Consider the following 26631-nt stretch of genomic DNA (forward strand, 5'->3'; position numbering starts at 1 on the left):
CAGAATCACTACAGCTTCCTTATGGAGACAAAAATAGGGTTCCTCCCTTCACCCTTCTATCAACACATCGTGACCACTCATGTTTTTGCCTTGCCGACAATGTTGTTGTGTTCTACTGTTTAACTTACTTTCCCAGTTTATTTTTACTTTCTTTCTGATCAAGACTCGGAGACTCCCAGTCAAGACCCCTGACCTGAATTAATCTTTTGCTCTTTTGACTTGGATCTTTTGACTGGATTTGTTTTCTGCATAATAATAACATTCCCAGCTCTTGAATTGCTGTGCTCTCGGTTTTTGATATAAATTGTTCTCTCGTTTGCCTATATACTATTGCAGGGATGCCCAACCGAGTGATTGGGATCGACAGCTGTCCCTCCACCCTCCATGGGTAGATCATGGCCAGTATTTTTATACTGGGAGTAGACTGCAGTCCCTTGGGAGTTGGACTTGCCTGTACTATTGCATGTGTGCCATGAAAGTCTATGACTTATGGCACAATATATATTTGCTTCAACAGTCAAAGATGGCTACCCTCTGTAATCTAAATTAAGCAAAGCTAATAATTGTATTATTATTATTAACTATTATTATAAAATTGCATAAATAACAATTTATTTTTTCTTTCTTTTTAAATAATCTTTATTAATTTAAATTACACATATACAAAGAATTTACAATCTGATACTACAAAAAGAAAATTAAAGAAAAACAATTAAGAAAAAAGAAAAGAAGAAATTACAGAAAAAAGAAAGAATAAAAAGCAGATTTAATTGCATAAAAAAACTTAATCTTCCTAATTAATACTTAAATTGTTTTTATTTAAGTGTTTGTTTATTTTTCAAATGAAAGAAAATTCTACAATAAATTTGAAAGTCTCATTCCTTGAAGTGACATAGCCAATCCACAGGAATATATTGCTGGACAACATAGAACAAAGGCATTTATATCTTTTTAAAGGCATGTATCATAAGAACATAAAAAGTGTCCTTCTAGAACACATCAAAGGCACATCTAACTCAGCATCATGTTCTCACATTGACCAGCCAGATATCTGTGCAGGACCAGAGTGGAACAGCACTTTCCTTACTTGTGGTTCACTGTGGGAAGCAACCCAGAACCTAGGATTTAAATATAAATGTGTTTTGAGCACCAATATTGAGTGGCTTTGGGTTGGCTTAAAATTGGAGAAAAATATGTCTGTCTATTTGTAAAATCAGTTCAAAACAACTCAGATGAAGCTGGAACATTGACAGCAGGAAAATGAAGATATTTTTTAACAAAGATGGAAGGCATGAATCGCGGCGATATTTTTAAGCACCACACCTGCATATTTAACATAGAAAAATACCTAATTGCATGTCTGCCTTAACTTTGAGGTATTTGCATATATAAGTACAGTAATTATGACTTATTTGAAAGTACCATTCTTTTAAGCTTTGGCTTACGGGCTCCTTGAGAAGAGCTTTATGAGAAGTAACTGGAGCAGAAGGCTGTTTTCAACAGAGCTCCTGACTCAAGGCATCAATATCAGCCTGAGCCTATGCATGTTTACTTTGAAGTAAGTCCAGCTGGTGCTTTCACCCATGTGTGCATACCCAGCTTTGCACTCCAGTGGAAATACTGTATAATAGAAACCATGCTCAATTGGATATAAATCCCATGAGATTCATGGGATTAGCTCTCTACTCAAGCCTTCTAGCAACAGAATGACAGCTCCCCACATTAAATAGGGAGCGCCCTTTGCATGGTCGTGCGCAGCCCCCTGGACCCTATGCAGCACCATTAGCACAGGCTTGGCTTCACCTTCCCTCAGGTGGGGTACCTGGAGGTCTCCGCCTACCTCAGCCAGTTGCCCAATCCCACCTGGGGAGGTGTTGCCAAGGTGATCAGGCCAGGCAGGGGGAGGGACCACCCTGCCCACACAATAGGGGGAGGATCTTACCTGGGAATCGTCAGTTGGCTCCAGAGCTTCTCCCACCCTACCCACCCTCAGTTAAGGCTTCCTTTTGTCCACAGGTACACGGGCACTGCTGAAGGGCCAGAAAGGTTTGCCTTTCCTGTAGCAAAACATCACAACTTTGGCGGTTTCAGGCCTTGGGCAGAATCCTTTAGTCTTTCTTCCCTAAATGGGGTGTGCATGTAGCGGTGACCCACGGCCCCCTACTCTTTGCAGTGGCAATACCAGGGTTCCCTGTTAAAGGGGTTGTTTTGAGGGGAGGCTTTGACCATACACCTAGAGGTTGCCATTGCTCTCCCCTGCGACAGCGGCATAACGGAGGCAGGCTCTCTCTGCTTGAACATATGTTCTCCAGATCCAGCCCATCCCCCCACACACTCTGGATAACCCCAGATCCCCGGCAGGGGACTGGGAGGGATAAACGCCCAATGCCTGAGCCAAGGTCTACCAACATCTGAAACATAATAAAGTTGTGGCCAATTTTAATCCCATAGCATGTTGTCCTGAGTCGTTATTCCACACGGGGGCCGCCCAGGGTTTGGGGGACTCCGCCTGTCCATGCAAAAGAGAATTTTGGTAGCTGCAACATTCCTCACAGTTGCATATCAAGATGAACCTGCTGAAATTACCTCTTCTACACATTAAAAGAATTATTAAAAGAATTCAAGACCTCTCTCATTTCGTTCTGTCTAATCTTGTTAGGAATTTCTCCCATTTGTTTATGTCTTGTAATAATAATATTTTTAAAAAATAATTTTATTATTTTTACCCCGCCCATCTGGCTGGGTAGACATAGCCACTCTGCGTGGCTTCCAACAAATACAAAAGCTTAATAAAACATAAAGCATCAAAAACTTCCAGATACAGGGCTGCCTTCAGGTGTCTTCTAAAAGTTGAATAGTTAGTTATCTCCTTGACATCTGATGGGAGGATGTTCCACAGGGTGGGTGTGACTACCGAGAAGGCCCCCTGCCTGGTCCCCTGTAACCGTAGTGAGGTAACCGCCAGAAGGCCCTTGGAGCTAGATTATGGAAACTGTAGTTCCATGAAAGGGAAGACAATAAAAATGGTTCATTTGTAGTGCAGGCAGGGTCTGAAACACAATTGTGTGAAATCATAGCCTCCAACTGGCGTCTGTTCTCAGAGACAATCCCTGTTTTCTGCTTCTGATAAATCACTGTCTACGTGGGGTGCCTTGGTTTAAATTTTGTTTTGCTAGTTGCCATGTTTGCTATTGTTTGGAGTTCATTCCTCTCCCCTAGGCCTGTACAAGCTAAATCCCTGAGTTGAGGTAGGGGGTTGATGGAAATGCATCTTGATTCTAATGGCCATACATGTAAATGTACATGAAAAGCAGAATACAGTGTTGTGCCCAAGCTGGTAAGGCTTGGATTGTTGATGGGCTGTAGGGCAGTCTGTTTTCCTAGTGTAGTGGATATTGAGCCAAAAAAGCAAACCATTTCATAGCTATTACGAACAGGCTATTGCCGAATGTATGAACAGATGCAACAATGTACAGTGGTACCTCGGGTTAAGAACTTAATTCATTCTGGAGGTCCGTTCTTAACCTGAAACTGTTCTTAACCTGAGATACCACTTTAGCTAATGGGGCCCCCTGCTGCCACCGCCGCCGCACGATTTCTGTTCTCATCCTGAAGCAAAGTTCTTAACCCGAGGTACTATTTCTGGGTTAGCGGAGTCTGTAACCTGAAGTGTCTGTAACCTGAAGTGTCTGTAACCCAAGGTACCACTGTACAGGCTTGAGTGGAGCTTTCAGTAATGGGCAATGAGGAGTAAGGAGAGCCAGCATGATGTACTGGTTAAGAGCAGTGGACTTGTAATCTGGTGAACCTGGTTTGCTTCCCCGCTCCTCCACATGCAGCTGCTGGGTGACCTTGGGCTAGTTACACTTCTCTGAAGTCTCTCAGCCTCACTCACCTCACAGAGTGTTTGTTGTGGGGGAGGAAGGGAAAGGAGATTGTTAGCCGCTTTGAGACTCCTTAAGGGGAGTGCAAGGTGGGATATCAAGTCCAAACTCCTCCTCCTCTTCCTCCTCCTCCTCAGGGCACTCAATCAGTGTTCCTTGGCATGCATATATGGGTATTATAAAATATCCTTATTTATAACTGTGACATGCTGGAGGATCTGTAAATCAAGATGTTCAGAGCCATATTAATAGTTTCATATTAATCTGTCCAGCTAAACAATTTTAAGATGTAATCTTAAATACAAACCAGTTGGACATATTTCAACTTGACTTAGATCAACTTATTTCATGCAAAATAAACCTTAAGTTTGTCAGCATCTGTGGCAAAGGTTTTGATAAACCTTAAATATGTGATGAATTTAGAAACAGACAGGTCTTCTTCTTCTTCTTCTTCTTCTTCTTCTTCTTCTTCTTCTTCTTCTTCTTGCAATAGTGCTTGGGCCTGAACAAATTCTACTGGCACAGATTTTCTTTGTCAGTGCACCAATTTTCCATTGTTACAATGAGCTCTTAAAGTCCTTGTTTATGTACTGCAAATCATAGGGGGATAAGTGGTGATAGCAGGCATTGATGAGCACTTAATTGTGACAAGTTCTTTAAAAATCTGTGTTTTTTTGGTATGTGTTGTTGGACGCCTTGCTGAATGTTCAGCTAAGCATGGGGAAGGGAGCACAGACTTTTATTACAACTTCATTAAGCGCTTGGAAGATTGCACTTTGGAGAACGCTATCTATAAGCATGTGCAATTGCGCAAGTAATTGCATCTACACTCTTGGAATAAGCTGTCTAGAAAACTAGCTTTCTCAGAATACATACATTGAAATCATCATCAAGGAACTGCTTGGTAGCAAAGGGCGATGTGCAGTTCTATCTTTCGTGAGCATATAGATCTTAAATGGATCTGAGGTGATGACAGCTTAGTTTTTCATGAATATTTACAGCAGTGTCAAAAAAAAAAATCATGATTTTGGGGGGTAGCCCTGTTCACCTATTTCATGGCTCTTGCTTATTCTTACTTCCAATTTGCTTCACTTGTTCTCCATGGATAATCAGATAGCGAAATCTAATTGGTTAGGCCAAAGGTATCCAACATGGTGCCATCCAGATGTTATTGAACTCTAACTCCCATCAATCAGTAGTCAGGAGTGATGGGAGTTGTTATTACCAATATCTGGAATCAGATACTACATCAGATAATTCATAATAGGATCCCTGATTGGCCAGGCCACCCATGTGACTAATTTCAGCATTGCTGTCAAAGTTAGCCACAAATGCCTTCAGTAATGTCACAATCTAGCCAAGACATTTTGCTGCCCCAGAAGTTGGTGCCCCCTCCATTCCATGTACAAAGGCTGACTGGGCAGCCTGCTGAATCTTACTTCAGTACTGACGAAGGATAGCATCTTCCAGGTAACTGAGGGCTGCAGGCAAGTTTATGGGGAGCATGACTGGGGAACACATAGCTTTGATTTCCAGCGGTGGAGAATGACCAGGCTGCTCATGAGGAACAGCTAGGGGGCTGTCATTGCTACCGTCTGTGCCTGCCACCTGAGGTGATTGCTTCACTCTGTCTAATGGTAGGGCAGATCTGTAGGGAATACTGGCTAGCTAGATGAACAAGTCAACTTCCTATGTCGATTCCATTATTTTTCCAACATCACCAACTGGATAAATGGGTCTATTTTATATTTTTATTTTTATTTTATTTTTTGTAACTGCTGGTGTGTGTGTGTGTGTGTGTGTGTGTGTTTTAAAAAACTTTCAGTTGTTTTTAATTGTACATTGCCTTGAGACAATTGTGCAGGAGGTGATTCACAAATCCATTTAAACAAATCTCTCTCTTCCAGGAAAAAAAACAACAACCCAGCCCTCCTCTGTTGAAACTAAATTTTAAAAATTAATATGCAGCAGAACAGTTATTCAAATACTGTATCTTGCCACACAACCTAAATGGCTTTGGCAAGATATATGGGACAGAAGAGAATAAATTTAACCTGAATGTCAGGTTAATTTGCTAACCTATTATAAAATACATAGCTAAAATGGGCACTCAGAGTGATGCAGTATCTGTAAAGCAGTCAGGAACTGTTTCTTTACTACTAATAAAACATTGTAAGGTGTTATACTTCATTTTGGAAGGAAGATCGGGTTGCAGAAACAGTGTTATATATCCAGATTTGGTTTCTCAGTCTTCGTTCTTTTGAAAATGTCATTTAAATTAAATAAAGGAAAACATGGGAGTTCTGAGAGTTGAATAAACATGCTGTTCTTTCAAGCCTGCTGGGGACATAACCTCTTTTGTTTCGGGACATAACCTCTTTTGTTGACTCTGTAAAGACAGGAATATTGAGAATCTGGCAGAACAGTTCTGAACAGATCTAATGGCAGAGCAGGCCCTACTGTGAGTCTAGGTGCCCTGACACAATCTAGTACCTAGGCAGGAGTTAGCACATACACCCTAACGTCATATTTATGGCAGATCCATTCCTTGACCCATACCAATTCTCTCAATTCTCTGGGCTAATCATGGACCAAATCCACCCTAGGACTTACATTTTAAACATCCATCCAAAACTTGTGCATCTTTACTCAGAAGTAATGAGTTCAATTGAACTTTTCTGTGCATAAGAGTAGAGCATGAGTATGCAAACTAAGGCCTGGGGGCCAGATCCAGCCCAATCACCTTCTAAATCCGGCCCACGGATGGTCCGGGAATCAGCATGTTTTTACATGAGTAGAATGTGTGCTTTTATTTAAAATGCATCTCTGGATTATTTGTGGGCCATAGGAATTTGTTCATTTTTATTTTTATTTTCCAAAATATAGTCCTGCCCCGCCACAAGGTCTGAGGGACAGTGGACTGACCCCCGGCTGAAAAAGTTTGCTGAGCTCTGAGAGCCTTGCAGCTACAGAAACAATTCTGTCAAACTCTTTCAAAAGTCAGTGTAGAGGTTAGGGGGTCAGGAGATCAGAGTTTTAAGGCATGAATTTACTATTCTGACATCATCCAGATCAGTCTAACCTACCTCACAGGGTTGTGGTGGGGATGAACACCTTCAGATTTCCTTAAGGTCCTCAGTGGAATGACAGCATGTGGCTCTTGCTTTTTTTACTGATGTTGATTTCAAGTGAAGAAGTTAGGCCTGAGCTCCAGTCCCAATGGAACGGAAAAGTGTTTGCTTTTAGCTGGATCATGTCCTGAATGTGCTTAGGCCTGAGTCTTTCATTACTTTGCCAATAAAATAGGAGGCCAGTTTCCTTTGCTGACACCTCCAAATCCTCCTGGGATAAAAGGGGGAAAATAACAATTCCACACTTGCAGCACAAGCTGCTTCAGGCATTTAAAACTTTCTTTCATTTGCCAAACTGATTTTTTGAGCAGAATGGAAGTATCCTGCTAGGCCTTAAGGCTTCACTAAAGCTGGAACAGGTGAATGTGCATTTTCCCCCAATCAAATAAACACTTAAAAATGCCTCTCTCCCTTGAGCACTAGAGGACATGACATTTGTTTGAAGCTGAATTTTGTATCTTTGTGCCTTGTCTGGGCAATGAAGTCTCTCTCACTCATTATAAAAACTATAACTCACTACAGGTAAACCTAGCTCCATGTAACTGACATAAATACATACTCTTTATGTGTTGACATTTGCCTCAGTCTCTCCTCCTCCCAATTCTCTGTTGTTACAGTCAAATTTAGGACTGTAAACCCCTTGGGGCACAGACCTGTCGTGCACTTTTGATTTCTTCATTTCCTCCTCTAAATTTATTTTGAGTTTGCAGAACAACATTTTGTTGTTGTTTAGTCATGTCCGACGCTTCGTGACCCCATGGACCAGAGCACGCCAGGCACTCCTGTCTTCCACTGCCTCTCGCAGTTTGGTCAAACTCATGCTGGTAGCTTTGAGAACACTGTCCAACCATCTCGTCCTCTGTCGTCCCCTTCTCCTTGTGCCCTCCATCTTTCCCAACATCAGGGTCTTTTCCAGGGAGTCTTCTCTTGTCATGAGGTGGCCAAAGTATTGGAGCCTCAGCTTCAGGATCTATCCTTCCAGTGAACACTCAGGGCTGATTTCCTTAAGAATGGAGAGGCTTGATCTTCTTGCAGTCCATGGGACTCTCAAGAGTCTCCTCCAGTACCGTAATTCAAAAGCATCAATTTTTCGGCAATGTGGAAAAGAGTTCCTTTGGAATTAAGTGTAGTGTAGTGGTTAGAGCATGGTGTAGTTATTAGGGTGAGGACACAACAGGTCAAACTCCATGGACAAAGACAACAGGCAGAACAACATATATATCAGTCAATCGTATATTCCAATAAACAGGGGAGGCTGATCTGTTAGGGAAAATAGGGCACTGCCCACCAACATCCATCTGACCACCAACATTCCGCACCTGTTCTGTCCTCACCCTAATAACTACACCGTGCTCTAACCACTACACTACACTTAATTCCCAAGGAACTCTTTTCCACAGGCAAAAAGTTCTTATGATTCAGGACGTTCTCCTAAGCCCAAACCTGCTTTCTTGCAACTCATTAGTTCTAGTTCCATCTCAGTCGAAGCAGCACTCAAGGGACAGTGTATAAGTGTTTGGACTACAGCTGAGCCTCTTAGGCTTACCGATCAGAAGGCTGGTGATGCAAATCCCCACAACAGAGTGAGCTCCCATTGCTCTGTCCCAGCTCTTGCCTACCTAGCAGATCGAAAGCATGCCAGTGCAAGTAGATAATTAGGTACCACTGTGGCGGGAAGGTAAACAGCGTTTCCATATGCTCTGGTTTCTGTCACGGTGTCCCGTTGCACCAGAAGCAGTTTAGTCATGCTGGCTACATGACCCGGAAAGCTGTCTGTAGACAAATGCTGGCTCCCTCAGCCTGAAAGCGAGATGAGCGCCGCAGCCCTTTGACTGGACTGAACTGTTGAAGGGTCCTTTAGAGTTAGTAGATTGTAGGTTGAGTTCCCATGTCAAAAGCAGTATTTATTTGTACTGAATACAAACCAATGCTCATTTATTTCAAAAATTAAGAGGTACCTAATTGTCAGTACCTCTAAATGGTTTGCATACATCAAACACACATTAAAACTGTCAATAAATTCTCATAGTGCAAAGCAGAGTGGAAGAGTACTTTAATATTGTAAGTTCTCACGGAAGCCCTCAAGGTTTTGCAAGTATTCAAAGGCAACACTCACAAAACAGATCAATCATTTTGAGTCAAGCAGTGACTTGTTTACCCATCCAGATTTGACCATCTATGAACTCACTTTTTTATGCTAGCTGTTGTTATTATGGTGGTTGGGCTTCAAATATATTGTTGAAACTTTCCAAACAATTGCAATATTAGATAAACATTTATGTTTATATCCTTGATTATGTTTTAACCTTATTGCATTTTTAATGGCTGCTAACTCTTGTCAGAAGCACCAACATCACCACACCCCAGAGTGCTATTAGAGATAGTTATAGCTGTGGAGGCATTTGCATGCATTTATTTATTTATTTATTTATTTATTTATTTATTTAAAACTAAACTCACAGCCTACTTTCTCATTGTAGCACTAAAGTATCCCAGTGCTGTATTATCTTCAGCACTTCCATTTGTACGGCTATGGCACATGGTTTAAACTACAGAATTTGCTCCCACAAGATGTAGTGATGGCTTTAAAATACAATTAGACAAATTCATTGTGGATAAAGCCATTAGTGGTTACAAATGATGTGGCTGCTAACCATGACGGCTTGTCTTCTACCTCTAGCACTGGAGGCAGCAGATGCTTTCTAGAAACTCCAGGACAGGCAAACTCAGCCCTCCAGATGTTTTGAGACTACAACTCCCACCATCCCTAGTTAACAGAACCAGTGGTCAGGGATGATGGGAATTGGGGTCCCAAAACATCTGGAGGAGGGCCGAGTTCACCTGTGCCTGCTCTAGGAGGAGAGAAAGCTGTTGCACTCAGATCCTGCTTGCAAACTTCCCATGGGCATCTGGTTGGCTGCTGTGAGAACAGGACAGAGAAACATTGACCTGGTCTAGCATGCTCTTATGTTCTGAGGAGCTTTTGCCGCCTAAGGCAAAGGACAAGTTGGTGTCTCCCTCCAATCCCATGCACAAAAACTGAGCAGGTTGGAAGTTAAAACTTACTCTGAGACTGTCAGTGCCTCCGAGGGCAGCGCATGTGGCAGACACATCTCTTTCCACTCCTGGCCCTCAGCATTTGCTGCTGGGGCAGCTGTCTCACTCTACCTCATAGTAGGTCTGGCCCTGGTCCCTGCCATAGGAAAATCATGAGGGAAGTCATTAAAGTTTCATACCCTCCAACATTTCTCCAGTGAAAATAGGGACGTCCTAAGGCAGAGCTTTCCATGTTGGCGATGCACTTTTTAAACATGCATCATTTTGCGACACATTAATTCAGTTTTACGGGACGTGGGTGTTGCTGTGGGTTAAACCACAGAGCCTAGAACTTTCCGATCAGAAGGTCGGTGGTTTGAATCCCCGTGATGGGGTGAGCTTCCGTTGCTCAGCCCCTGCTCCTGCTCCTGCTCCTCCAGCAGTTTGAAAGCATGTCAAAGTGCAAGTAGATAAATAGGTACCGCTCCATCGGGAAGGTAAGCGGCGTTTTCGTGCGCTGCTTTGGTTCACCAGAAGCGGCTTAGTCATGCTGGCCACATGACCCAGAAGCTATATGACGGCTCCCTCGGCCAATAAAGAAAGATGAGTGCTGCAACCCCAGAGTCGGTCACAACTGGACCTAATAGTCAGGGTCCCTTTACCTTTAATTCAGTTTTACTAGCAAACTGGAGGTTAAACTGGCCCCTATCCAGCCCCTGGAGGAGTGTGGGGAGCATTTATGCAGCATGCCTACACACTGCAGCCAACACACTAACGTGTCGCAACGCACAGTTTGGAAAGCTCTGTCCTAAGGAAAAGCAGGACACTTCAGGATCAAGTCAGAAACCGGGATGTAGTGGAGAAAGGTGTGCAAATGCAGCCCGGGGTGGGCACACAAGGTGTGCCCCCAAGGGAGGTGGGGTACTGAGCATGGAGGGAGCCCGCTGTGGCTCCCCTCACAAAGCGCACCTAGGAGCAGAACTGCGACCAGGTGCAAAGAAGCTGCCTGTCAGCAATGACAGTTGCTTAAAGATTGTGCACAAACATTAGGTTACTTTTCTGGTGCCCTCCATGTGTGCTGGCTGGGGCTGATAGGAGCTGTAGCCCAAAACATCTGGAAGGTTGGTAAAGCTGCATTAGGTCTTCAAAACCACAGGTGCAAATGAGGCGGAGGGACCATGTGAGTAGACAGCTGCAAAAATAGTTCCAGACACTTGGAGTTGCCTTAAGGCAAAGAGTCTCCAAGGCACCCTTAAGGAAATGAAGAAAACCCCTTCTCTACATTCAGTGAGAGCTGTAATCTTGGATGAAGACCCTCAGGTCAGGCCCTTACTCTACCCCCAGATATCCCCAGGTAATGCTGTGAATTTAGAAAGCTGTTGGCTATTTATATATTTTTTTGGCTGAATATAATTGTGTGCGTCCGTGTGATGTTTCCCCTCCTCTTCCCGGTGAAAATGTCTGTCAAGAAGGAAGAGGCCTACTGCAGGTGTAAATAGAAAATTTATGAAGTGGGCCCAATGCATGGTACTTAAGGGATGGATTTAGTATCATCTCAATTGTTGGAACACTGTTAAGTGCCTGTATCTATTTAGGACGAACAAAGGCAAGCGACAAAATTTGTTATGGCGCTCTGTTCCACAGCCCATTCTGGCCTGCAGAGGAGCAAATGGACAGCTGTCAGGAGTCTGCTGCAAATTGCTGAGGCTTGATTAAATGGCATCTTACCACCAGTCCTGTCTTGCTGTGCTGACTATTCAATCTCAATTCCTATTATCCTTTGCCACCTTGTTGTTTCATTGTTTTCTTTTCTCCTGCTTTCTTAAAAAATAAAAAATAAAATCTTATCTAGGCTGACAATTCCTCTGACTTTCCTTTTACCAGTCTCTATCAATTAATAAGAGAAAGCAACAACACGTCATTTGAAAATTATCAAGGGAGGGAGAGAAACCAGGTTGCTTCTTATGTGTGGGATGCATGTAGGGATGTCAGAGAATTCTGACTAAATTGGAAATGAGAGCAAAAATCACTTATTCGGCCCATGTCCGAAACAGAAATCGATCCACTGAATACGATTGTTGTTCCCTGCCGTTGCTGCTTTCAGTACACAAATGATACATAATCAATTGCATCCCTCCTCTAGTCTGCATTGTATTTCTTTTGCATTGACAGGAATAGAGTGGAAGAATATAATAACAGTGTAATTTACATAATTATGCAAATTAATTAAGTTATGTGTTTTATCCACAGCCAGCAGTAGGATGTATAAGACAGTTTTGGGTGTAAGACAAACTGCAGTGGAACGGAAACAGTAATGAATACAGAGCAGAATGCAAAACCATAGAACCATAGAATCAAAACAATGCCTTCTTACACCTCTAGGTGCAGGGCTGTTGTGGTAGTGGTTTTTGTTCTCTTCATTCTGAAGTGGCTGAGGGGTGTATTTGATTGCCCTTCATATGCACCTTCTCAGGTACACATGAATCAACTAAAGCTCAGGAGAGACATATTGAGGCAACTCCACCCATAGAGCTTTTTCAGTTCCAGAAGTGTGGGCAGTCAAGGAGGCTCTGGAGTGCTGGAGAAATGTATACAGGGGTGGAAGGAAAAAAAACATGCCCCTGTCTCTTCCACCTTGCAATGATAAGGTGATCTCGGAACCCCACATTCCCTAAAATACCTAATGAATTCTCAGGTGCCCTGAGCACGAGGCAGAAAAATGGAGGCCTCTTTCACAAAGGAAGGAAAGCCCCCCGAGAAACTGAGGGACAGTTTTTTGACCCAACGCTGTTCTTCAAACTCCTCTTGTGCCATGACTACTTTCTCAAACACACTTAGCGGAGTCCAACTAATTGCCACATGACCTCCGCAGCACTTCAGATGCCAGGAATAATTATGCATGATTATTCTGTAATGATGGGATGATAATTACTGCAGACTAAATGCTGACCTTTCATCTGCCAAGGCTAGTGTGTACAACCAGATACGTACCAACAGATTATTTCCCCATATAAACAGCAGGCTTCTTGGGGCACGGAGGGTCCTGCTCTTTACCTCAAACGCTTTAGAGTTGCAATTTTTACACAACAGCAACAACTGCATTTTTTAAAAATGTAGCAGTAGAGAAACAAATTTTGAAGGATGCAACAGTCTTGTATGAAGAAATGTGTCCCCTTCTCTATCCTTATTTTCTTATTTGAATGACCTCAAGTTTTAGTTTAATGGAAGAGGGAGAGCAAGCTTCTAATCTTAGGAGGTGCATAGTAAACAGAACTTTGCCCTTTCAACACCCCCTGCCATATTAGTAGTCTGGAATAACTCCCTCCCTCTGCTTCAGCCTACACTAAGAAAAGTAAAGGACCCCTGGACGGTTAAGTCCAGTCAAAGGTGACTATAGGGTTGCAGCAGTCATCTTGCTTTCAGGCCGAGGGAGCTGGCATTTGTCCACAGACAGCTTTCCGGGTCATGTGGCCAGCATGACTAAACCGCTTCTGGTGCAACGGGACACCGTGACAGAAGCCAGAGCGCACAGAAATGCTGTTTACCTTCCCACCACAATGGTACCTATTTATCTACTTGCACTGGCATGCTTTCGAACTGCTAGGTTGGCAGGAGCTGGGACAGAGCAACAGAAGTTCACTCTGTCATGGGGATTCGAACTGCCGACCTTCAAATCGGCAAGCCCAAGAGGCAGCGGTTTAGACCCCAGTGCCACCCGTTTCTGTATTACACTATATGAACTTGGCCTGCTGATTTCACACAGGCATCTTAGTTGGCCATTATGAGAACATGATGCTGAACTGGGCGTGCCTTTGGTCTGATCCAGTAGGCTCTTCTTTTTTACAGTGAATTTCATTATTCACCTTTTTATCCTTGCTGACTTAGAGTGAACTGGTGCAAGTTTATATTGTTCCATATGAATTTACATAGTTGCTTTAGTAATAAGCAATTATTAGAGACTTTAGTTGGAATCTCGAAACCGCTCAGGAGACAGTAAACATTTTGGTTTACAAAATGCATCAACAACAGACCTTCGGCAAAACAGAGATATACCTCTTATGTCTAATTAATGTGACCTTTCTTTCCTCTCATCCGACATCTTTCAAGTAGGGTTAGGAGAGAAAATATTGTGATTTGGCTGAAGTTTCATTCAGAATAAATACACTGGGACTATAAGACGTGTCTCAAGGAACCTGTGCTTTTAGCTAAATGATAGAAATCTAGGTCTCTCTTCTGGTGTGTTTTTTTTTAATAAAAAAAAAAGTATATTTTTATATATCCATGGCTAAATATATTTTATTTATTATATGTATTCTCTAAGGTAGTGGAATTCAAGGGATGCCTCCATAGGGGGTGGCTTGAAGAAGTGGCTGTGGTGGCTTCCGGGTTCGCCACAAAATCTCACAAGATCCCCTCAAGATTACACAGAGGCATGCCTCATACAAACTTCTGAAGACCCCACCCCAATAAGTGAGACAAAGTGCTTCTCTTACCAGGGGTATCAGAAAAGTCACATGAGGGCTCTGGAGACCTTGATGCAATCTTGTGGTGCTCTTGCAATATCTCGCTGGAACCCAGAAGCCTCAGCTGTGCCCCTCTGGTAAGCAAGGTTTCAGCAACGGCAGAAAGTGGAGGCAGGTGAAAAGAGAAGACTGAGAGGAGGTGTGATAGCCATCTCCAAATATCTCAAGGGCTGTCACATGGAGGATGGAGCAAGCTTGTTTTCTCCTGCTCCGGAGGGTGGGACTCAAACCAATGGGTCCAAGTTACAAGAAAGGAGACTCCGACTAAATATCAGTAAGAAGGCTTTTAAGCAGAGGTTGGATGACCATCTGCCATGGATGCTTCAGTTGAGATTCCTGCATTGCAGGGGGTTGAAATAGATGACTCTTGGGGTCCCTTCCACCTCTACAATTCTATGATTCTAAGTGACTTTAACATAGCATTGCCCTAGATAGGAACTTGAACATCTAGGTTTGTATTGTTTTTAAAGCTTATAGAAATTGTTTTGATTGTTTTTTTGAATTGATATTTTATTTTTACTGTGTACAGTGCTTTGATGACCTCAGGCCATGATACAATTTATAAATTTGTTTTCTACAGATATTGGCAGCTTTGGCCCACTGCAGCACCCAACCACCTTACCCCACGGAAAAGGCAACCATTACACAACTTTGGCTCAGACAGGGAGGACCCAGCCCTTTTGAGTTTGAACCATTTTATCATATTTCTAAAAGCAGCTTCATTGCTCTTGATTTTCAGCTTGAAGGCAGGTCTAGGCAAGCAGTACCAGCATGGAAGCACTGCTTTTGAATTGCTATTGTGTACTGTACTAACCTTATGTGGTCAAGGATGAGTTTGTATACAGCAACAATAGCTTACTAAAGCCTTGCAACAATTCAGCACGTTGCTAAATATATTCAATTTGTTATGCCACCCATATTGTTGTGTAGGGTACTAAGGATAAAAGCTGACACTTTGTTGTGACTCCAGTTCAAGAAAAATAGCCTATTAAGTTTTTGCCTTTTAAAAAATCTACTGGCATTAGTCGTACAGTTGCATAATGAGTGGATTTTGAAGTTTGGCTGCTAGGGCAGATATTAAGCAAGAACTGTGCTTTTGCTGTGTACCTGAAATCCACCAGATGGAGCTTTCCAATTGCTAAGAGATAGTTATGCACACTGTCTGCTTCAAAATTTATGGGAGTATTCTACTTAATTGTGTAACATTTCACTGTGCAAGCAAATCTGTATAAAGCGTTCAGGACATGCTTTTGAGAATCATGGTAGTGATCACTGCGTATTTTGTTGCACAAAAGACTGGCCAAAAAAATCGTGCATCATATGTAATATTGTGGCTAAACTTATTCCTGCAAATTCAGTTCATGCTAATCTTATTGGTGAACATAATGACATTATCGATTAGCATAATGACATAATGCAGCTGTCACACATACTTTTTACTCCTTTATTAATAAAAATAATAGTAGCATATTTTATATTAATAAAAATAGCACTAGCATGCAGTATTTTATATTTATATTTCAACCCTCCCTTCAGATGTGAAGGAAATAAGCAGCTATCCTATCTTTAAAAGACCTCTGAAGGCAGCCCTGTTCAGGGAAGTTTTTAATATTTAACGCTGTATTGTTTTTAACACTTGATTGGGAGCTGCCCAGGGTGGCTGGGGAAACTAAGCCAGATGGGCGGGGCATAAATAATAAATAATTATTATTATTATAACCAGTTTTCGTATAGTTGGACAGAATTACATTGCACTGATTCCAGAAGGATTACATTGGCTGCCTATTTACTTTCCTAGCCCAAACTGAGGTGCTGGGTGGGGAAAGGCTGCAGCACAGGGGCAGATATCTGCTCTGTGTGATGCAGAAGGCCCTAGGTTTGATCCCTGGCCTTCCAGGAAGGGCTGGGGGGAAAAACCTCTGTGTCCTGATTCGCCAGTGGGCTCAGCTTGGATTGATAGGCTAAGGTAACTGAGGGGGATGAAGAAGTTGAGGTGGCTGTGATGCTGGAGCTGAGGCTGGAGGAAGGAAGTTCTTGTCCTTTCTCTAGATCCAGCAGTTTTGGATGGAGAGCCAAGAATCCCACATCTCCCTTCCTCCCCTTGGGCAGAGCAGGGCTGTCTTTAGCATATGCGCCACTGAGGTGCAAAGATTCGCCCAGAGCCTCCAAATTTAGTTTAGCCCCCAAATTTTATTATGCTTATGTCAGACACCACACTTTTTTTTAACGATTTCTCTAAATGAATTTGAACTGTTAGTGATGAAATTAGAACACAATTTTTCAATGTTTCACTCGGGGTCAGCGGCACCTTTGACACGACTAATTTCGCACGGCTTGCAGGCAGGCGGCGCGAGATCAGTCGTGTCAAAGGTGAGGCTCACCCCGCTGCCGCCTAGCAGCTCAGTACAATACAAGACATAATATTTTGTAAGAGTTAATTTTGCTTGCACAGCACCATTGAGAATGACAAGAGCCATCATTGCCTCGTATGACAAGCACCATGACAAGCGCTGCTGCTGTTGTGGTAAATGAGTGCACAGAGTTGAAAGTCCTTTAGTGAAACAGTAGGTATATATTTTTTGGTAATACCTAGGGGTGTGTGTGTGTGTGTGTGTGTGTGTGTGTATAGTTTTTCTAGCTTGATCAAAATTATTTATTATTTCATAGATAATGATAGATAGATAGATGATAGATAGATAGATAGATAGATAGATAGATAGATAGATAGATGATAGATGATAGATAGATAGATAGATAGATAGATAGATAGATGATAGATAGATAGATGATAGATAGATAGATAGATAGATAGATAGATAGATAGATAGATAGATGATAGATAGATAGATAGATAGATGATTGATAGATAGATAGATAGATAGATAGATGATAGATAGATAGATAGATAGATAGATGATAGATGATAGATAGATAGATTGTATATCATTCCCAACAATCATATAACATATTTTCTTATCTTCTACAATGCTTTGGACTTCCATCAACCGCATCTGAAGATTTTTCAATCTTTATCACTTAATATACATTTCTTAATTTCCCTACTGTTACTTTTAATTGTCCTTAACTAATAACTCTCTTCATAATCGTCTCTGCAATATTTCACATAATCCTACTCACAAAACTTCTTGCAGTCCTACTAGCGTAACAAAATTATTTATTATTTCATAACAGGTAGATAGTTAAGAGTTTAGGCAGCTTCAGCGGCGGGCACATTTGGCCCCTGGTTGCCCCACACCCCTTGGACCCCCAGAGAAAGACAGCCCAGGGGGAGAGGGTAGCTTCACTGGGAGCAGGGGGCATTGGCCAGCTGTTGGGGGGTAGATGAACGGGTGTCAGAAGGAAGTGCACAGCCTTGTTGCCTTGTTGCCTAGAACCTGAAGGTATATAATGAAGGTGCCAGGCAAGCTTCCCTTGGGAGAGCATTCCACAAATAGGGAACCACTGTAAAAAAGGCCCATTCTTGTGGCGCCACCCTCAGGACCTCTTGGGGATAAAACCTCAGATTATGATTGCAAGATCCAAGTCAATTCATATGGAGAGGCAGTCCCTGAGGTATTGCATAGGCACCAACACTGGCACTGTGATCTGTGGCAGGCATCTGTGAACTGTTCACTATTTTAGTTACCTACAATGTCCTAGTATAGCGTTATTCGAAGTCGTTGTGGGAAATTTAAAATGGTGTGTGACCCAGATACTGCTCCCAGATAAACAGATAGATCAGAGAGGCCAAGTGTCAGTAGTGTTTAATTATTCCACAGTTAGGAGAACATTTCATTCTTGTATTTAAGTTTAACATTTTGTGTAATTTTCTTCTTCTTTTTCTTCTTCCTTTTCTTCTTCTTCTTCTTCTTCTTCTTCTTCTTCTTCTTCTTCTTCTTCTTCTTCTTCTTCTCCTCCTCCTCCTCCTCCTCCTCCTCCTCCTCCTCCTCCTCCTCTTGTTTTTATGTCTGTAAGCACAGTTGGATGGGCATTGCCTGAAAAAGCAGCCTATTTTTCCCCTCCCAAGTAAATAAACAAGAGCTTATTCCTCTCCTTATTGATTACATTACCATAGATACTGAAATGTATGCAAAATAATTGCAACACATGCTTTTAAAATGCATTTATTTTGCAACTTATTATTTAATGCATGCAAAAGCAAACTTTTACATCTAGCTGAGAATCAGCCCACTGAAATACCTTTGCATCTTTCCTATGAAATCTGAAGGGTTGCCCCCGACTGAGTGTTGAATAAAATTATTCTGAAGATGTGAAGGTGGTGTGATACACAATTGCAATGCTACATGCAAAACATTTCATGCCAAAATCAATAGCAAACCAGCAGAGAGAGAAACAACACAGGGTTTGCTTGCAAAAAGAAAGAAAAGAATTGCACAAATTAAAAAAGAGCAAGTGCTTTGTTCCAGCCTCATGTCGGAGAAGTTCTTCATATATCCAGATGCACAATGGGGTTTGCTGTTCACAAGTGTGTTACACTGTGCTGGATTGGCTCCACAGAGGAACCGCAGGAGCTTGCAGAGGATTCTGTTTAGTGGCATAATTATTTTAAGTACTCCCATGAGAATGTTGTGATGGAATCCAGCAGGTCTTCAGATTCCTAAGTGGATCCACATCTGATGAACACATTGGTCTGGGCAAAGTGGATAAAGTGAGACCAACTTTGTAAGCTCAGTTGCCATATTTTTTGCTCTATAGGACGCACCCGACCATAGGACACACCTTGTTTTAGAGGGGGAGAACAAGGGGAAAAAATTCTCCCCCTCTCTGCTCAGCGCCCCTTCAGCGAAGCGGCAGGAGAAACGGAGCCCCTTCCATTTCTCCTCCCGCTTGGCTAAAGGGGCGCTGCACAGCTCTCCCTCTCTGCTGAAGCCAGGAGAGTCTTGCTCTTCCGGCTTCAGCAAAAGGAACTCGAAGCCTCCGGAGCACAGCAGGACCTCTCGCTGTGCTCCGGAGGCTTCAGGCGGCTATCCCTGAAGCCTGGAGAGTGAGAGGGGTCGGTGCGCACCAACCCCTCTCGCTCTCCAGTGAAAGCAACGCGAAGCCTCCAGAGCTCGGAGGGAGCGCTCCCTCTACACTTCAGAGGATTCGTGTTGCTATAGCTGAAGCCAAGGAGCCAGCATTTGCTCCATAGGATGCACACACATTTCCCCTTAATTTTTGGAGGGGAAAAAGTGTGTCCTATAGAGCAAAAAATACGGTAATCAAATTCCTCTTCTATGCCTAATTGCCAAAGGGGACAAGGTGGATCCACTCACTGCGTAAACAACAGCAGTCACAGCCTGAAAATTGGAAATATAGGGAATGATACCAGATCTATTCTTCTCCCATCTTCTACTTTATAGGATAGGCATGGCAGGTGATGTCACTGTGTGTGTGTGTTTGGATGAACGAGCATACTTGCTTAGGGCTCAAACCTGAGCACTCTGAATGTGCATATAATAATACAAATGACCCTATTTCAAATAGAGGTGTCTTTAGAGACATGTGAACGTCTGGAAAAGGTTTGGAGGGGTTAGTGTGGAGAAAAAAGATAAGGAAACCTAGCCCAGAGGCTGAATTCACCCTTGCTGAAAAGCATGTTGGAGCAGTGGTAAAAAATTGTTGAGGGAAGCAAAACATTTACCAGAATCAAGTGGAATAAATCATAAATTATATAATAAAGTGCACTTGAATACTTTCCTATTTGGTGTAAATGCCTGGAGGCCGTGCAGAAGGCAAGAGAGATACTCCAGTAGTGCTGATGAAAGCAGCTCCCTCCTCTGAACTGGAGGGGAAAGACTAGAGGCAAAAGAAGTTTTAGTAAGTTGCTAACATGGAATATGTGCCTCATTCCCAAGCAAGTTGCAGTTCAGTTACATGCAGAGCATAAGAATTTTCTCATCAGATGTCCACCTCTCTGTGTTCAGAGTAGACTGACACTCTATTGGCCCCCTGTTGAAGTGGGATAATAGACCTCTCTCATCCAGTATGTCACCTGTTTGTTTTAACCTGGATAATAACACAATTGGAGATCCATGTCTGGTGTTTGGAACAGCTTTTGATTTAAACGCTTAAAATCTGGAAATTGGTGGAAATGGGAACAGATTGGTTACTTAGGCAAATGATTTATCCTCTCTAACAAGGCTTTCCCTGATGTCATTTGACAGATCTCCAGCTTATATTGCTCAGCTCTGTTCAAGAGCCTGGGGCAGCAATATGCCAGAGAGAGAGAGAGAGAGAGAGAGAGAGAGAGAGAGAGAGAGAGAGAAATATACACAGGAAACAAGGGAACAGATTGGCTAGGGTATCATGATCCCTGGCTACCTCCACCCATGAAGGTAGTTCACCAGGTCTCATGCTGCTTCATGTGGAACCTCAAGAATGTGGTCATAGTCTGAAAGCAAACCAGGCCAGCATGAGACCTCAATGAGTCATGTGACAGCAGTGGAAGGCAGACGGATGGGAAACACTGGCAAAACTAATCTTATTTATTTAGCTGTTTATTCAAGGAATTTATAACCCACCCATCACCACATGGTCTCAGAGCGTGGGATGAGTTTTGGATATGCCAAGATATGTGACGGAAGCCCTGATATTTACATGGCCGTGTGCAGACCTACACACAGAGTTGGCAGATTTGTTTTTCTGAAGGGGGAAAACAAGCTCCTTATTTGTGCTGGGGGAAGAGCAGCGAAAGCCCTGTGTGTTAAGGTCTAAAAATCGTGGCAGGGTTTTGATTGGTCTGGGTGGCAAATAGTAGGAGACAGTTATGGACGACTACTGGAAAAGGCCTTCTGTATGTGGTTTCCTCCATTTTCACTTTTTCGCATGGTAACGTCAGCCCTCGTTTGATTGCTCTAAATGCATAAAGCTGTCCTCATGGGAACAGCTTATCACAGATCATTTGCTCATCTGTGCTGCTGTTAACCTTACAATGTTAGGTAAACCAGGAGGGGATTAGACACGTTTGCTATCACATAAACAGATTTTGTAAACTGGCTTGCTGATATATATTTGTACAGTGTTTGTACTGTTGCAAACCACCACTGGGAGATTACGGGCAACAGATCTAAAAGGCTAGCCGAACCATTCTCACCAAGGTCACAATCCCCTGGAAAAATACTCTGGCTTAGTTTCCATTTAAATGACACACACAAAAACAACATGTATCTATTTAAAGCATTTCTCGATTTGATATAGATTATTGAACATATTATTAAATAATATTTAAGGTAGTATACTCTTGCAATTTGGCTGATTGAGCGGCAATTCGAATCCAAACCTGTTCGGCTTCTCTTGAAATTCCTCAGACGTTTCAGCTGAGGAAAGTTTTCCCAATCCATGCTAAGTTTACATGCTGCAATTACCTAAGGCTGAGCAGAATTCCCCATTAACTTTGTTGCTACTTTTGTAAAAAACCAATACAGTGGTACCTCGGGTTACAAACACTTCAGGCTACAGACTCTGCTAACCCAGAAGTAGTACCTCGGGTTAAGAGCTTTACCTCAGGATGAGAACAGAAATTGTGTGGCAGCAGCGGGAGGCCCCATTAGCTAGTGGTACCTCAGGTTAAGAATGGTTTCAGGTTAATTTCGTAACCAGAGGTACCACTGTATTGCTTCTAAGGAAGGGAAGATCTTCCAGGGTGAGATACTGGGGGTGGGGATGGGGGAGGAAAGCTCCCAGATGATTGCTGGGAAGGTCCACCACTTTCTGTGACAGACAAAGGTACCTTTGAGAGAGGACTCTGCCTTTTCTTTTCTTTTTCTTTCTCTGTTTTTGTTTAGGTTAGCTTTCTTTATATTATTGAATTATGAAAAAGCTTTAATAAAATCTCATTTAAAAAAGGACTGATGTTGCTTCTCTAAAACCTTTCTGCAGAAGAAATGCAGTCACCTTTTTACAGTGGTACCTCGGGTTACATATGCTTCAGGTTACATACAATTCAGGTTACAGACTCCACTAACCCAGAAATAGTACCTCGGGTTAAGAACTTTGCTTCAGGATGAGAACAGAAATCGTGTTCTGGTGGCACGGCGGCAGTAGGAGGCCCCATTAGCTAAAGTGGTGCTTCCGGTTAAGAACAGTTTCAGGTTAAGAATGGACCTCCGGAATGAATTAAGTACTTAACCCGAGGTACCACTGTATTCAGATGAACCTTTAGTGGCAACAATGCTTGTTGACTTGGAAATCTGTTCTACTGAGTTTGGTGGCAACCAGAGTGTGGTTTGCAGTCTAAATTGGATACTATCTCTTCTAACATATTCACGCATTAATTTCTATAACGTTAATTGCATGCATAAGTTAAGCACATATTTTCTCCATTCTACACCCATATTCATATGAGGCAACCTTACTCTGCTAATCTAGAGTATTTCAATTTAACTTTGGTTGTGCACCAAAATTGTTTTTAATCCAGTTCTATTGTATCTTTATTTCCCCCTGGCATTGATTAGCTATTAAAAACAAATAAATACATTCACTCATTTTCGCAAACTAACCATGGCCAAGCAATACAACTGCTTCAAGAAGAGTAATTCCACTGCCATGTTTTAAATTAAACATTTAAATGAGGTTCAGTGTCACATTTAAAATTGTCTGAGAAGTCAATACTGAGTAATAATGTAGATGCAAGATGATCCTGGTGTTTTTAACAGCACTAGCTGCTCTTCCTAGGCTCAGAACTGGCTTTATACTGCCATCCAGTGGTGGATATATTCAGTATTCAAAGGAAGAAGCATTCCTGGTCAAGCCAAGTTTCAGAAGACGCAGATAGAGGCACCTTGTTTCATTTGCTCACATCTGCACAGGGTGAGCTAAGAGACTTGCCACAGATGCAACATTTACTGGAAAAGTCGTGAAAGGGCAACATTTTGTTTCATCTAATAGTTAAGAGAAACACCATGATAAAACCTCAAGAAGTGACATTAAGTTCATAGCAAAGGATGGCCCTGTAAAACAGTGCAAACAACACAGCAAAGGGAATACCCGTTGGACTCTGGGAGTTATGTTTCCCCTTCACACACCTACATAATCGTTTTTTTTTTGGGGGGGGGGGAATCATTGTAGCAGCCAGGAACAGGCGTAGGCTTATTACAGCCAGGAATATTTATTTATTTAAAAATAAATAAATTGTAATGATGCACTTTAATTAGCCCAAGGATTTCCAGAGCAGCTTACAGTGTAAACACAGAATTGTGTTTGCAGAATATAAGCTTCATTTGCGAACATACATACTGTACATATATTCATCATAACCAATTAATGGCTGGGTTTTTTGCTTGCATCAGATTCATTGTTGCCATCTGGCTAGCTCCTATTTACTTTTAGACAGCGCTGGAAATTTACAGACACAATAAATCTCTTTGCATGCAGCTGGGCTTCTTCTCTATCATTACCTCTAACTCAGTATGTTATGCTATGCAAACAGCAGAACCACAAGGGTGTGGGTTGGGGTTGAAATTAGAATAGCATCTTGGTGGCGAATAGAAAGGCTACCAATTCTCATGCCCATTTCTGATGACGTCAAGGTGATGTATTTTGTGATTTCGACACCTGGAACTGAACTTGTAAAGGTGACTGATGCCAAACGTGGATTAAGAATAGATTTGGGGTGAAATGTGTGGTTTTCCAGTGCAACACTGAATGTCAGGTAGGCTTTATGCAATCTGTGTTGCACCTCTTGGAACTTTGGGCAAACAATTTCTGCATAAACAGCAGATTCATTTATTTCACAGGGCATCATGGACTTTGTACTCTTATGCTGCAGGCAAAATCCTCGCAAGCCCATCGTGCTGAGTGAAGGGAGTGCAAATTATGCAAGCAAAAACCTTTCAGAGACTGTTAATGAATTGCCAATATTCAAAATGCAGGAAGAGTGTCCATGCAAATGGCCAGAATTCAGCTTTTTTATCAGTCTTTAGGGTAGAATTACTCCTGATGGTTTCACACATTCATTGAAAATTATTGGTGTCTGGATGAAACCTCAACATTAACCTTCTCAAGACTTACTAAACCATTATATCCCCCTTATATTCAAAGCTTTCTGAACTAGTAGCTACAGTAAGTGTTGGAAACATCAGGCCCCAGGGACCATATGCAGCCTTCGTTCTATCTGATTGTCAGGATTCTGTCAAATCAAGGCCTCCTTCCAAAACTTCTGCCTAGGCCATGGCCCTCACCACCCCTCTTTTGCACACTCCTTAAGAACTTCTGGGTGGCTGGAATGTGTCACTGAACTGTGATAATGCCCCTTGCTTGTCTGGATGGAGGATAAATGTTTGTGGGGAGTTGGGATGAAGCTTATTCTACAGATATGAATTAATATTTTGGCTATGACTGTTGGAAGTTGCAGCTTGAAACATCTGCAGGGCAGCAAGTTGGGAAAGGCTGCTGTACTGTCTTTCAGAATCTGAGGAGTTTCCTGTCACTTTGAAGAGCGAGGGTTACACTCTGCTCTTTTCCATTTCGATGCATTTCAACATGTTTAAAGCAAGTAAATATGACGGGAAGGTTGCAGGAATTACATGACAGGCAGCTCATGTCTTCAGGATTGTTAGGCACCCGAGATTTATTAGGGGCCTGTCGGCAGATTTAGCTCCCAACTTCTAAAGGCAAACTGTCTCTAGCCACGCGACAAAATGCAATAACTCTCAGAAATGCAGAGCCTGGAGTATCTTTAGGCTACAATGAAATGGAAATGATTAAGAATAAATAAAAGGTCAGTGCAGAGCAATGCAATTCCTGTGTATAATTTTGTGAGGAGTAGGCTGGGGCTGGTATTTTTTAAAAAGGAAACCACTTCTGTAGTGTCCTCAAAGCTTCTTAAAGCCATGGCATAATGTCATTTGAAAGCAGGGGTGCCAATGTGAATGAAATATGGGGGGGGGAAGGCAGGTAAGCCCCACCCCGCAGAAATTGATGACAAGACGTCGTACACAACACACCATATGAATGGCAGTGCCCATTAACTGGGAGAGGAGCAGGCCACCTCAAATATTTTATAGGGAGGGGAAGGGACCTTGGCCCTTAGAAGTTGGCTCCTATATGTGAAAGGAATGTTAAGTTGGTAGCATGACTCAAGAAAAAGGAATGGCTAACTGGTGTGTGTGTGTGTGTGTGTGTGTGTGTGTGTGTGGTATTTTAAAAAATGCTGGCCACTATTCTCCAAGTTTTATATTGTGTTGCCAGCAACCCTTGTTTCCTTATAGAGGGAGAATTCATCCACCACCAGTAGTCAGAGTGAGGCAGCTGCATTATGGAGCAGATTTGGATATCATGAAAGGGCAGCAAATAGCTAGCTATTTCACCTCTTATTCTATTTTTGCAACTGGGTGGGGAGAGATGATTGTGGGGTTTTTAGTCTCAGGTGCCAAATAACTTGACCTGCCTTGGGTACAACGCACCTGGGTTAGTGTGGGGCAGAATGTCCTGGGCTAGCAATATTTAGCATCATAATTCATTAGCTAAACTTCTTCACCTACATTGTCGTGGCACATTCCATCCATGTGCATTTGGTTTTTTTAACCTCCTCTTTTATTTTATCTGCCAAACTCCCACCTAAGCACAGTATGTCATTTTAAAAAGTGGGAAATGTCATTGTGGTGTTTTGCTTTTGATGAAAAAAATATGTGGTGGAGAAGCAGAGTGACTATAGCTGTGAAGCACAAAGCCCCCCATTTGAATCTTACACTTTCCCATGAACTCATAAGATAACACTGAAGGGAGAAACTGCCTCACCATCTCAGCTACAATAATAAATAGGATGATTGGGCCTAGGAACTGGGAGAACAGGATCTCTGCTCAGTGATGAAGTTCACTGGCTGACCTTGGACCAGTCACAGTCTCTCAGCCTTACCTACCTCACAAGCAGGACAAAATGGGAAGTATTCTCTTTTTTGATAAATGATTCACTAGTACTGTCTATTTTAGGGTGAATCTTTGTCTGATTTATGAAGAACTAGTTATAACTGCTTTTCTGTTAGGTTAGGTAAAGGTAAAGGTACCCCTGCCCGTACGGGCCAGTCTTGACAGACTCCAGGGTTGTGCGCTCATCTC

At 42.4% G+C, this 26631-nt stretch overlaps 1 protein-coding gene and 1 long non-coding RNA gene across 6 annotated transcripts in view; both read left to right on the plus strand.

Moving 5' to 3' along the window:
- CSMD3 (CUB and Sushi multiple domains 3) overlaps positions 1-26631 on the plus strand; it is a 580687-nt gene that overhangs the window by 59176 nt on the left and 494880 nt on the right. The gene's annotated exons all lie outside the window — the stretch shown is intronic.
- Positions 5329-11784, plus strand: LOC310849348. The gene is made up of 2 exons (XR_014566884.1): positions 5329-5354; positions 11647-11784. It is a non-coding gene; the product is annotated as an uncharacterized lncRNA (long non-coding RNA).

The sequence above is a fragment of the Podarcis gaigeae genome (assembly GCF_964106915.1).
Source record: "Podarcis gaigeae genome assembly, chromosome: 7".
Classification (NCBI taxonomy): domain Eukaryota; kingdom Metazoa; phylum Chordata; class Lepidosauria; order Squamata; family Lacertidae; genus Podarcis; species Podarcis gaigeae.